Source organism: Rattus norvegicus, chromosome 4 (genome assembly GCF_021556685.1).
Source record: "Rattus norvegicus strain SHRSP/BbbUtx chromosome 4, alternate assembly SHRSP_T2T, whole genome shotgun sequence".
NCBI lineage: Eukaryota > Metazoa > Chordata > Mammalia > Rodentia > Muridae > Rattus > Rattus norvegicus.
Window position 1 is genome coordinate 144,088,912 of NC_141537.1, and position 14,018 is coordinate 144,102,929.

The window sequence follows — 14,018 nt, forward strand, 5'->3', positions numbered from 1 at the left end:
CCTCCCTCCTTAATAAAAGCTAAATGTATGTGTATACCAAATAATTGCTTTAAAATTATTTTCTTTATGGTTTATTCAGTAGATGTTCGATTGATGGCCTAACTCTTAAGGTTATATAATACCTTCTTTGGGATAAAGTTCTTGCTAAGGAGAAACATCTAAAAAGCTTTAATGTAGAATATTTATAGTAGAAGTTTAGTGCTTCAATACCTAGAATACAAGAGCACCAATGCTGTTCATCACCTATGTATTTAATTTTTAATGTTAAATTTCATTACTTGAGTATCCTTCATCCTCACATTCATTTGACCACACCCTATTCATCTGCCTTAGAATCTGGAGACTTTCAGCATGCTCAACAAAAGACTGTGCATTGGGACAATGATCTACATAAACATGAATTGTCACCCCTGTCACCAAGCACTATGTGGAGTTATTTAACCTTATTTTTTTGATAAGCAAGCCAAAATATAAATAAATAAAACTTGAACAAAGGCAGATACACCATTTCCTCTAAATAAGTCATAAATTCATGTTTAAAATCTTTTTTATATCTTTGTGTATTTGAACTTCTTTTACTACAAAAAGATTATTTCTTCACAAGGCAGACCTGTTCTGAATCTTTCTTGTTCATGGAAGGAAAGTTACCCTGCGTGGGGCCTGTCTGGGCCTTGCATAGCCAAGACAGCACACTTTCCTATCTGGCTGATACTTTCCAGAACACAGCTGTGTACTGTCTTCATGCTCTAATTTGATTACTTTTCCTTTTCTCCTCTTTCTGGAATGAATAAGTGAATGGTTCTTAATTTGCTTTTCTGACTCACAGAGAAATTCAAAACCAACATCATAACTGTCCTCTATACCCCCACAAGAAAATCAAGAAAAAAACGATGAAAACAACAACACATGAAAAGCAAAACAAAAGAAAACAACAAAAACAAAAACCTTCAAATTCTCATAGACAACCAGAAACTGAATTTCAAAGAGACAAGGGACTTTGGAACCTAAGTTATTCAGTTCTCTTGTGTGAGGTTAGGAGGTAGTGTGACTCATACCACCATAATTCCAGGTACCTACAGAATTATAAGGAAATGTATATTTGGTCCTGTCAGCTTTTCTCAGAGTATCCCTTGCTTCTTTTAACCATGAGGTAATATTTCTATCTATGACAATCTTCAGGTCATGCCTGCCCTATATGCATGTCTTCTGGTTGGTTCTGCCAAGGCTAGACCCTCCCCTTGCCAGTATAGGGAAGTGCCAGGGTGATGAGGCAGGAAGGGATGGGTGGTTGGGTGGGGAAACACCCTCATATAAGAAGGGAAAGGGGATAGGGGGTTTATGGATGGAAACCTTGAAAGAGGACAACATTTAAAATGTAAATAAAAATCCAATAAAAAAAATGTCTACTGATTATATGAAAATAATATTTAACTGGCAGTTCTCCATTTTTATCTGGAAAATACCCTGATATTGTTGGACCCATATTGGTCTTAGTGATTTGTAAATTTTGACAAAACCCATACAATTTGAGTTGTATATTTCAGGTAATATATGAAATCTTGTATATTATGTGTGACCATAGTATTCCCCAAATGAACTCCTGCCTTACACTCTAAAGCCTTATAAGGTGAACTCTTCACTTTCAGCAGGATCCAGGAAGTGTTTGCACCATTGTGATTTTGTTAATTGTCCACTTGTTAGAAACATAAATTCTGCACCTAGACTGGCAGCCATGAGGCTATACCTAGATGGTTGCTTTGTCAATTACAAAATAAACATAAAGCCTGCTCTATGACATTCATCTGACACTTGAATGAGTCCCTCTGTTGGATTTAGTACAACGCACAGCTCCTTTTCACCAGGGTGTAAACAGTGCCTTTCATTATATTTTTTGACTTTGTTGTTCTGTTTTCATGTTAGTTTTTTTCTTCATTCTATTGTTGTGAACTTGGATTCATCTTCTATAATCCTACAAGCCAAGTTTGGCCATATGACCTGGGAAGACCAATTAAGACAGCCAAATTAATATTAAAAGCAGAAAAAAAATATATTCAGTGTGACCACATTGTGGGGATCCAGTGCCAAGAGATCAGTAGCATCTTCAAGTATGTTTCATAAGTACTAGAAAGTAGATTAACGTTTAAATAGAGAGTCAAGGTCATGCATATCCAGGCAGTTCTGTGAAAGCTGTAGATACAGCCACCATTCTCTCTTAGACAGTATTGGGTTTACAGTCTTTTCTTCCAGAATTAGACTCCTGAGGAAATGTATGTGTCTTAAAAGTCTTTGTATTAATAGTATGATAGATTGAGAGACATAAGTATCTCTTTGGGAACATCTTCACTTATGTCTCCTGAGTTACTCTATTTCAAGTTTCTATGTGGTTCTCATAATGTCTTTGGCCTAAATGCTGTTTCTGAAATCTCTATTAATCTGTCAAATATGAATCTAACTTAGAGCATTGCTGCCTCGACCTTACAGAACAAAAGTCCAAATCAAATCTTCAAGACTTTTACTCTGTAAGGAAGGTGTTTAAAACAATAAGCTCTCACCTGGTCTTACCTGTTGCCAGTTCCTATAAGAGTGATCCTGCAGGATTAGCATGTACCATACATTTGCTGAATGAGAAGACATCACATTCATTGACGTGGTTAAGATTATGCCATCATCTTTCTAGACTGAGATGCCAGTACATTTAAATAAGTTGATGGCATTAAAGAATAATCTCAGAGCAGATGAGGCAACTACTTCACATCCCGAATGTGCCTGCGCACATGGGCATATCCTCTGATGACTTTATTTCCTACTTCATAAAACTGTATAGCATCTTTCAAGTGCTAGAATGTTTCAAAGACCATTAAGATTCTGATATTCCTTCCACAGAAGAAATACAAACAGTAAAAATAAAGTTTTGTTATGTAGACATTACTGTTCATTTTCTAAATGAAGCTCTGATGTAGCAATGAATTATCCTATCTGGTTTAACTAATAAAATGCTGCCCACTACATTTCTTTGTTGGACAATATCTCAGATGTTTTCCTTCTCCACTAACACATTCTATTTTTCACTTACATTCATTTATCCTCTTAGAGGCCTCTCAAGATTGATTTCTCTAAAACAGGAATTACAGAGCTTAAATTTTGTTGATCATGGCTTCACAGAAAGCTTTTGTTTCCTTTCTGTTTGGGTTTTGGGAGTTGTTGTTAGACTTGCAATAATAACAGATAGATGACAATGGACTCTGATAGCAAGCAAATAAGCTCCTTAAGCCTCAGTTATCAGTGGAGGATTCGGGTTACAACTGGAAATTAGCCCCTACTTTCTTTTGATCATATCTCTGCCCTTAGCTGCTGCAGTGAGAGGAATGTGTGTTCAGAAAGAGAAACACTCAAGTTTTAGAATTTATTCTGTTTTTAAATACATAAGAAAAAAAAGCAGTTTTGCGACCCATGACCTAATTCTACCTTAATCTCTCTGTCTGTCTGTCTATCTATCTATCTATCTATCTATCTATCTATCTATCTATCTATCCATCCATCTATCTGAAGATTTTTATTCTATTCCGTTTCCCAGGTTAAAACATTCTTATCTCCTATTATCGTGCAATGGGAAAATGCTGTATGGGCTATAATTCAGGAAGCTACTCATAGCAGTTCCCTTTGATTCCAAGTGAAAACCTCAGTGTTTTCTGTCTCTGATTCTTCATTTATCTATCCATCCTTTGGTGGACTTCAAACTCAGAGCTGTTTTCTCTTACTCAGTAGATACATTAATTCATTTTTGTTCACTTTTTTGCATATGGATTAAAGCTCTTTATAAATATTGTAGTGCTGTACCTACTGGAATACAGGCACAGATGATAGCTTTCTCCCTTTACTGTTACCTGTAACCATGCAACTTTCTGTGTCTATTAAACACTCAAAGAAACTCTCTTTTTAGTTTGTTGTTTTTCAATAATTTTTAACATTTTATATCCTGATCATAGCCCCCCTCTCTTCTCCCTAGTCTCACCCTTACAAATCCCTCCACAAATCATGCTCTCCTTTTTTGAGGAGTTCATGTCTTATATTTTTGCTTCCTTCCCCTAATCCTATGGTCCTGAGAAATGGATGTTCTACCACCCAAAAGCCAAGACGTGAGCAGTCATCTTAAAGCATAGAATGCCTACCTCTTAGTGATATAAACTTAGCTAGAAGTGAGTATGGTTTTAGACCAAGGACATGAGAGGATGATTTGTTATCCCAGAATAATTTATCTTGTTCTTTCTGACATATTTCCTCAACATATAGTCCCCCTTCATCATCTCAGTAGTCTTTTATTTTACTTTTTTCTCCTTAGAGTTGTCAGGAAGTTCACTTTTTTCAAACATCCTGGATGAAGCATGTGGCTTGGGCTAGATTACCACAAACCATCTCTGTGAAATAATACTCAGTTAAGGGCTGAGAGTGTGATGGAAGAATATCATCTATTCAAAATGATGTTGAGAATACTGGAAAGGATAGTTGGAATGTAGCATCTTTCAAAATTATCCAGTGTAAAATAGGTGTATGTAATGCACATTTATGTGTTTTAGTTTCCCTCTTGGAATATTGAAAAGGCTGTAATTTGAATGAAGTGTATGCTATAGATTCTGTAGGAAAAATAGAGCTATTTGGAGAAACTAATGAAGAATCACTAGAAATCAAACCTTATGCTAATGACAGATTTTTTTTTGTCTTTCCAATGTATAGCACACTTTTCTGATATCTGGAACTAAAATAATTTCAAATAATATGGTCTTTGAATATGAGCTCTTTGGAGTGACAGTACTAAATGTCATGTAAATCATCATCACCAGAGCTAGGCTCCCTCTGCTTTGGTTGGTAGAAAGATTGATGGATTGAATGGAACATGGCAGTCACACCACCTGTGAAAAGACATGTTAGAGAGATACATGTCCAAATAGTGTGCTTGCCACGGATGGAGCGTGTCTTCGTTGAAATAGTGTTTGTCTTCTTTGCGTCTCAGCTAACCAGTAGGTAAAAGAGTAGTAATGTGTTGCCAACCGTAAGTGACATAGCCAGCAAAGGTGTAAGCACTCAGGGAGAGGTCCTTCACATATGACTTTTGGAATCTCCACAGTCCCAGTATTTACAAATGGCATTTTTTCCTAACCCTAGGAAAGTCTCATTCTACCTCTTCTGTGCCATTAGTAGGACAGAATATTTCCATTTGTACTTTGAAGGATACAGGTAGACTGTGGAATTCTCATCATTTTCTACCTTAGACCAAATTGCCTGTTGTAAATGAAAGACCTCATTCATCCATTAAGAAGAAACCAGAGTGAGCAGCCCATCCTAAACATAGGAAAGAAAGCTAAGATTTATTTTAAATATGCTGTCTTGAAGAAAGAATCCTATTTATAGGCCTAGTTTTGAATATCAAAGAAATTCAAGCCAAAAAGGTTTAAAATCTATTAAGCATATACTTAGAAAGGAATAAATCTCATTCTGTTCAAAACCAAAACAGAAAACAAAAAGATCTACCATTTTTTTTGTAACTCTGACCTCCATTGTAAAGTCTTTTAACTGGTGTGGAAAGAGGAGGGGAAACATAATTCTACTATAATAGAGTATAGCAATCCTATACTCATTTTAATTAACTTTGCAGTCCCGTAGGAGCCATTCAACTCCTCAGAGTCATCAGAAAATCCTATAATATTTTATTTCTGTTTCTTGGTAACATGGAGATTGCCTTGCTTGTCTCCAGAGACCTGAGACATTGTACTCCAGGGACACAGAGTCCTGTTAAAAATTAATCATTTTGAAGTAGCAAACATTATTGGGAGCAGTGCCCATTGTTCTGAAGATTTATTAACTGTCTGCCACACCGTCATTTATACACAAAGCTACACCAGGCTTCTATATTTCATGCTAAACACTTTCTATTGTTTCCTCAGAGTTATTATTAGAGCATGGCTAGATCTAAATACATATTAAATTAGGATAATGTGATGAGGCACGGTTGCCTGACACCACTGGTTTCCCACAGATACATCCACTGTGGGAATTTGTGAATAAGAGAGTGGTGATTCAGGTGCTTATGCGTGAAAAAAGAATGAGGTTAATATACAGAGCAACAAGATAAGGGGAGTTCGTGTTCTAATGCCATATCGAAAACTTGCAGTCATTTTTGAAGTGGACGTTTCTGGATATGTCATGTGACTCAGACTCACATGGTGTTCTGCTTAAGCAGACTCATGTGGTGTTTTGCTGAGGCAAGACCTATGGGAGAACATATGATGTTTGGACAGAGTATAAATAGGACTCAGTGGACAGTAACTGTGCTTGCATAGCTGGCTTTTCAATGCTTCATTGAGCCAGCCCTAGACACTCTGGCTGACTTGTGCATCTCAGCAAAGGCCTAGTGGTTTCTGCTAAATTGTGCCACCTCTACTGAAGGAGGCTTGCTATCATAACACTGCTGAACAGGAAAACTGGAAACTGAAAAACAGAGATTAAAATTGCCCCAAGGAACTACTTCTAACCAAGTCCATATCCCCTTGGCCTATTTAGCATCTTTTCTCTCATACCTAGAAGGACTGGGAGGTGGAAAGATTTGAGAATGCTTATTAAAAGTAAGCTTTAAAAAATCTAAGCCTACATCATATGCCTTGGGGAAATCTTGAATCTTTCTGAGCTTTGGGATAGAGTACAGTTTTCACCCTTTTGTTCTATATGCAGAACTCTGTTTTGGGGGAAGTAAGAGAAAACAAGTCAGTGTGCATTTCTATTGAGGGTCAAACAGCAGATATTAGCACCTTTGTGAACCATCAGACAAATATAACAGATATGACAGCATGACATTGTGAATTCAACCACAGCAAATTCATAAATATCATAGCCATGTTCCCACAAGGCATTATTTATGAAGGGGTAGTAAGCTTTGATTTTCATAACTATTTCCAGGAATCATGAAATATTGTATTTATTTTTATTAAAAGATGTTTGAAAATGTAAAAATAAAAATGTTTTTTCATGAAATATTTAAGACATTAGGTAGCATCCAAGCTTAACCTAGGTTAAGCTTGCTACAATAGGAGATTTGAGATTCTCTTAGCAAAAGGAACTTTTGGTAGCCCGGTCACTACATAGAGGATAGTTGCTCATGACTTGGAATATCTCTTTAATTTATTTTTTGTTCATAAATCTGTATGATGTGAAACCTGATTATTATGTTTTGTATTTGTTAAAGTGGCTAGTTTTGCTCTTAATAATGAATCATCCTATGAGAATATATAAAACTTCAATGGGGGAATATGACATTCATTAACAGAATGCCTGGTATGCATTGAGAGTTGTGGACATACATTGCTGACTTAGTCCACAGAGAAGCAGTGGACTTTCCAACACTAAATGGCCATATTGAGCCTCTTAGTTCACACGTGACTGAGAGCCGATCTATTCAATTCTCCTAATCTTCATTTACAGGAACTTCAGTGATATTTTTTGCAGTAAAGCTTTTTCAAGTATAGTTGCTAGAATATGAATTGTAGGTATCTCTCTAAAACTCTCATGGTAAAGACATGACCCCAAAGTGAAGCAAGTAAAAGAATGATGAATGTTTCAAACATGCTGTTTTGTTTCAGCTAATCGATTTTGTTAAGTTCACTGAGGTAGTCAACTGTCTTGGAGACACTTCTAAGACGTCAAATATGGTTTGATTCTGCTATGTACTCTCACCATGATATTTGGCTTCATCAGAGTTCCAAGAAGTTATGAACCAGAACATACCAAATGTAAGCAAAAATGAACCTTTTCTCTTTATAAGTTGACTTATTTTGTGTAATTGATATAATTGCAGAAAACAGACCAACCCAGAAATCTAACAATCCTATGTGTCCTTATAGAAAATGTAACCTATCAGGTCTACTAGACAATACATCACATATTTATCTATTGTTTGCAGCTAAGATACATCTAAAACCAATTTAAGAAAACACTTCATGTAGGGACATATCTCTTCTATGCAGAAAACCAGCTCCATGTATCTGCAGTTTTCAATATAAGTCACAATTTTTTTTAAAAAGCACAACCACTAAATACAGTCTATAAATATCTGTCCTTCTACTCACAAATAAGTGTATCCTTCACCTCCATCATGGAAAGTTGTCTTTGCAACAGATAAGAACCATTACAGAAAACCATAAACAGTCCAAATCCAGAGCTAAGCATGCCGATATCAATGACTACAAAACAATTCCACACCTAAGGCTCAGGGAACATTGCAAAGAGAAGAAGGAAATATTATAAGAGCTGGATGATAAGGGAGTTTGCTATGAGATTGTACTTCCTAGTAATATCAGAAGCTATACCCATAAGTCTCACTGAATGATGTCTCAGACGTGAGCTGAAGTGTGGCAACACCAGTGAATGTGCCAAAGTGGACAGGAAAAGTTAATGAATCTTCAACATTACACAACAAACTATGGGCAACTGAGGAAAGCTGGGAGAAGTGCCTTTTCCTAGGGAAGAGCACTATTGTTTACTCAGTGTCAAATGTCATCCATAAAAATATACATAAGAGTGATATGACATGAATTGAACATGTTATATTTAAGAATATATATTTATATTTGTATATGTATGCAGTCATGATTAATTAAAAGAAGAGTTCATGAAATTGGAAGTGAGAGGGGAGAGGTTATGCGGCAAAATTTAAAGGGGAAAAATGGAAGGGGAAGTGTAATTTAGGTTATATTATAATCTCAAAAGAAAAAGCAATATGAAAAAAGTAATATGTCAGAGAGTTGTAGCATACACTTTAAATATCATGAATTGGGGAGGCAAAAACAGGTGGATCCTAAGAGATTGAGGCCAACCTGGTCTACAGAGGAGTGAGTTTTAAAACAGTCAGGGCTACATAGAGAAACCCTGTCTGAAAAACAACCAAAATGTTCATGTAGTTTTCATGGAGCTATCGATAATTATTTGATATTAAAATCACAAGACATTTGACATGTTTCTGCTGTCATTTTTATATTAAAAGATACAAGGTTTCAAGCTTTTTCCAAAGTCAATATAACTGCTTCTGTATGGTCCAAATATACTTTTGAGTTTTATTTTAATCAGAAAACAAATTAATAATCCTTAAACACACACAAAAAATGTCACAGAGCGATTATATGTGGGTACTTTACATATCATAATCACTTATACTTTTATGCTTAACATTGAAGCTTTTAAAATAATGTGTGTATGTGTATATGAAGTCTGTGTATGTGAATATACAAGCATGTGAGCGTTTGTGTTTATGTGTACGTGTGTGTGCATACAGGCATGCATTTGCCATAGTTTATATATAGATATGGAAAAATAACTTCAATTGTGTATCCTCACTCTCCACCTTGTCTGTATTTATGCTTCTTGTTTGCCAGTGCATCATCTAAGCTAGCTGTCCCATGAGCTTCTAGAGATCTTTCTTGACTTAAACTCATATCATAAGATTAACAGTAGAGATTTCATATGTGTATTCTTATGTCCAGCTTTATGTGTAGTCTAGGAATCTGAATTTATCTGATCATTCTCGCAAGGCAGGAGCATTGCCTGCTGAGCATTCTCTAAGGTTAGCAGTTTTTAAAATGATAAATTTTAAACTCAAGTTGTTTGACTATATGTCAAGATCAAATCCACTAAAACAAGCTAGGAGAGATGATCTTTTACATTTTGACCATGTCCTTTAGGCTTTGAATATTTTTGAGCTTCAATTTGATCCCTCTCTCTCTCTCTCTCTCTATATATATATATATATATATATATATATATATATATATATATATCTCATATGTATACATTATGATACATACATAATGATGATGCGATGAAATGAAGTTTGTGGCAAGTCTTTATAAGCTAGAAATCTCCATAATTTGTGAACAGGTCTTTTGTAACAAAGATTTTGACAGTTTGTAAGCTGTTCCTTAACTGGTTTTATATAAATGTAATTTTTATTGTAATCTTTCTTATTCCCTACCAACACAACACATCCCCCCCCCACACAGAGAGAGAGAGAGAGAGAGAGAGAGAGAGAGAGAGAGAGAGAGAGAGAATACATGATGAGTTGTGATGTTAGTTTGAAATAAACATTATGTCCATTGCTGCAAAAGAAACTTCTGACCATATTTCTTCAACCTCTGTGAGTGGAATGAGAAGAAAGGTGATAGAACTGTTGAAAAATGAGAACAGCTGCCTGAACCTTGGCATGCATGCATTGAAGTTTTATTTCTTCTGTGCAAATCTGGAGATCTCAGTTTGCTAACAGGCAAAATTTACAGCAAAATAAATAGTTTGTTCAATGGCTTCAGGAGCTATCCATTTGAAACAGTATATCTGTGTAGAGAGTTGCAATAAGAAATGGCTAGAGCATCAATTCTGGAGCTCTTCTGAGAATTAGATGTTGACAAAGTGACTCTTTCCCCATATGTTGCAGATGCCCCCATCTCTCCCACAATTCCTTCAGGCACTAACTTTATGTATTTATATCTTAGTACTGCTTTTACTGAGAAAACTTGCTTTGGTTATTGTGAAGTTAGTAAATCATGAGAACCTCGTATTCTCACTGGGAAAAATGATGTAGTAGGTTGAAACTAAGTGCAGGACAAGATAACTAAATTCACCTCAATGGAAGCTGGGTTATGGCCTGTGTTTATCTCTAAAGCAACTACTCAAGGGCCTCACTGGAGGACAAAGATGAGTGATGTGAAATGGGAGACAGATTCTAGGCTTTGCTTAAAGGAATGTACCCCCAGATTTTTCAGTGCAAACTATAATGTCTAGGCTACTTGGCTGCAGAAAGCAATCTCACATCATTTGGGGTTTGCAATTCACATGTGTCTTGGGTGAATCATGTTTTTAACAATTTGATTCACAAAGTCAGTACTTTAAAATCTATTCCTTGGGATAGTGGGACATAGTTGTTATGAAGGGGCAAATAGGAAAAATCAGGGTGCTTTAATTGGGTAGTGGGCAGGAGGCTTAATAAAGAGAGGAAGGAAAGAGAGAAAACAGTATTTAAAACAATCTACAGAAAAATGCAACACTATATAAGCTTTTAAAAAATAACTATTTGTAAATCTGTGTGTCTGTCTGTCTATCTACCTACCTATCTACCTACCTATCTATCTGTCTGTCTGTCTGTCTCTCTGTTTTTTGCCACTAAGTGTGACAATGTTATATCCAGAAGTCATAGACTACCTATAAATATCCCCAGTGTCAGGCATTGGGCACCATCCTTCACATTAGTGTTTGTGGGGGGAAAGCCCAAGAGTTTTCCCAAATGATGTAGACTATTGCCACTGTCCTTTGCTGCCTCCAAGTGTTGAAGGTAAAACTTCATTGCTGAAGACAGTACACATGGTATGCAAAGGATTCGGAGGTATCTAACTGGAAAGCATCTGGATTTCTCCTTGAGGACTAACTCTCACAGTACCGAGACTTGCTATCTAAGCTGCCAACAGCGTAAAACAACCAATAGTTCTACCCAGATGCAAACCTTGAGAACCTCAACCTGATAACATATCCCTAAGGAAGCAATGGTGGCACTTTCATCTTGGAGGTAAAAAACAGTTCTCTAAATTGACTTCAAACCCACTCAATCAAAGGGAATTCATGCTTGTTATCCTAAACCTCAGTGACTACTCATGGCAGGAGAGATAATAGAACTTGTAGGAAAATCTACCATTGTGGTGATTCTAAATCAATATAAATTCCAACTGTATTCTAAATACTTGTATTTATATCCTTCATAAAAGGAGATGTTTTTGCATCAGATAAAGAAATAACCCTTATCTGTGATGCTCAAGAGATATTTCTGAATAGAGGGCAGAAGGAGTGTAATAGCCAGAATAACAGTGTATTGTAGGCAAATCAACAAAGGCAAACCCATAAAATCTCAACAATATGATTGCCCAAACAGGACCATCAAAATGTTAATAGTAGTTAACATGCCAATATTGATGGGGGAAATCTCATATGGTCCTACTCCAGTTGAAGGGCTAATATAAATGGCTGCTGAGAATGACTTCCCCAGGGACAAATCTCCTGATAGGTTACTGAGGTGATACACAGTAATTTTTAAGTACAAGTACATTCCAGCACCACTTAACAGACTCAGTAGGGTATGTGTCTATAACAGAAATAATTAATGAAGAGGACATGGATTGGAGAAGGAGTAATGGAGACATGAGAGGAACTAGAATAGGTGGAGGATACATAAAATTATGTGAATATGGTACTTAAGTATGGAATTCACAAAAAAATAAATAATAAATAATAAAGCTACTTTTTACCTTAGCACCTTCTCACATATAGAATGAAAAAGGAGCTATTGAATTTGTTCCCTGCATGTTGTTAGGAGTCTCAAAGGAGTTAGAATGTTCTCATAGAACCTATTTTCACATAATTAAGAGGTTATTTTGGAGATTTTATTCTGGTTTTTTTCAATAATGATACTGGAAATGCAATTAATGGATGGATGCAACAGAAAACAGATGGTCAAAAATTAAAATATCAGTTATTCACAATTCCTTAGCTTGATTAGCCATTGATGGCACCTCTTCTATTCTACCTATATTTAGCTCAGAGCTATGTATATAACAAAAATGTGGTTTCCCTGCTTTCAGAATGTAATGTTTTTCATGAGGATGAATTTACTCTGTTAATGGAGGGAGAGTATATGTTGTTTTGGTTCAAATTTTTATCAAGTATAAATAATCATTACAAAAAATAGTTGGCAATGACAATGTCACTTGCAGATTTTAGATTATGGATATTACTATGTGGAGTCATCCTGTTTATCACCCCTACCCTTATCATGATTCTATTTTTTGAACATATCCAACTTCATTGCCTCTATAGGTAAGTTGTCCTGCTCTTTGCATGTTGATATGGGCACTGTGTTATTATGAGTTGCTATGATTTTATAATCTGAGTTTTACTGGGACATTATTTGAGTTTATACATGTAGGCTAAGATATACTATCTTTGAATCTCATTTCTAGGTGCTGAACATTTTTTTAAAAGAGGGCTATCAAAAGGAAACAAATAACAGACTGAGAAATAGTGGATTTCACTCTTATGGCTTTATAATACATTTTAGAAAGAACCTTTGATACTAAAAAGATATAACAAAAACTGAAAGCCAGCAATGCAGGCACTTCAAAAACCTCTGAACCAACCAAAGTGATTTTCTTTACCATTGGTGAGCATGGGCTATTTCTATGTAATGTCATCATAGGCCCCACAGAGCAACTGTATTTTCTCATAGCTAACCGCATGGCTCCTTTGTAAAAAATTACGAGGTAATAAACTTGTTTCCAGCTTCTTAGAGACAGAAAAGGCCAAAGAAGTTCAAGCAACCTTCTCATAAAAAAGTACTCTCTTAGGCAAATAATATACAAATTCAAGATTTGTTGCTTCAGTGTCTCTGGAGATGGAAAAGTTATTACCATTCAGATTTTGTTTTCGTCATTCTATGAGCAATTTTAGAAAGGTCACACTAAAATGTCTCTACTTAAAATTCCATCCACTTGTCCAAATTTAAATCTCATTAGTGACACGGAGCCAGTTTCTATTCCTCCCCAAAAGAGGTTGGACAAGAATGAATGAGTTTGTAGAGAGGAAGTAAGACAAAGAGCAGCTAAAGGGAAGTGGGAACATGTGATCTCGGTAGTCTCTGCTGAGGGCTCTGTGGTGTGGATCTAGGCTGAGGCTACAGTCAATATGTGAAAAGTATATTCAGGGGTGTTTGACTGAGGACTCTATGGTATAAATCTGGCCAGAGCACAGAACCACAGGAAAGGGATGGGTATTTTTCAATTCCCGCATTAATTTCTTCAGCTACCTTTCCTTCAATATCACAGTTAACTCCAAAATCTCAGAAACTATGAGACACTTTTGAAGGAGATTGTGTTCGAGAGAGAGAAGCACCAGTGGGACTATGGAAAGTAGATAAGTTGGACTTTATGACTTTACCATCTTGG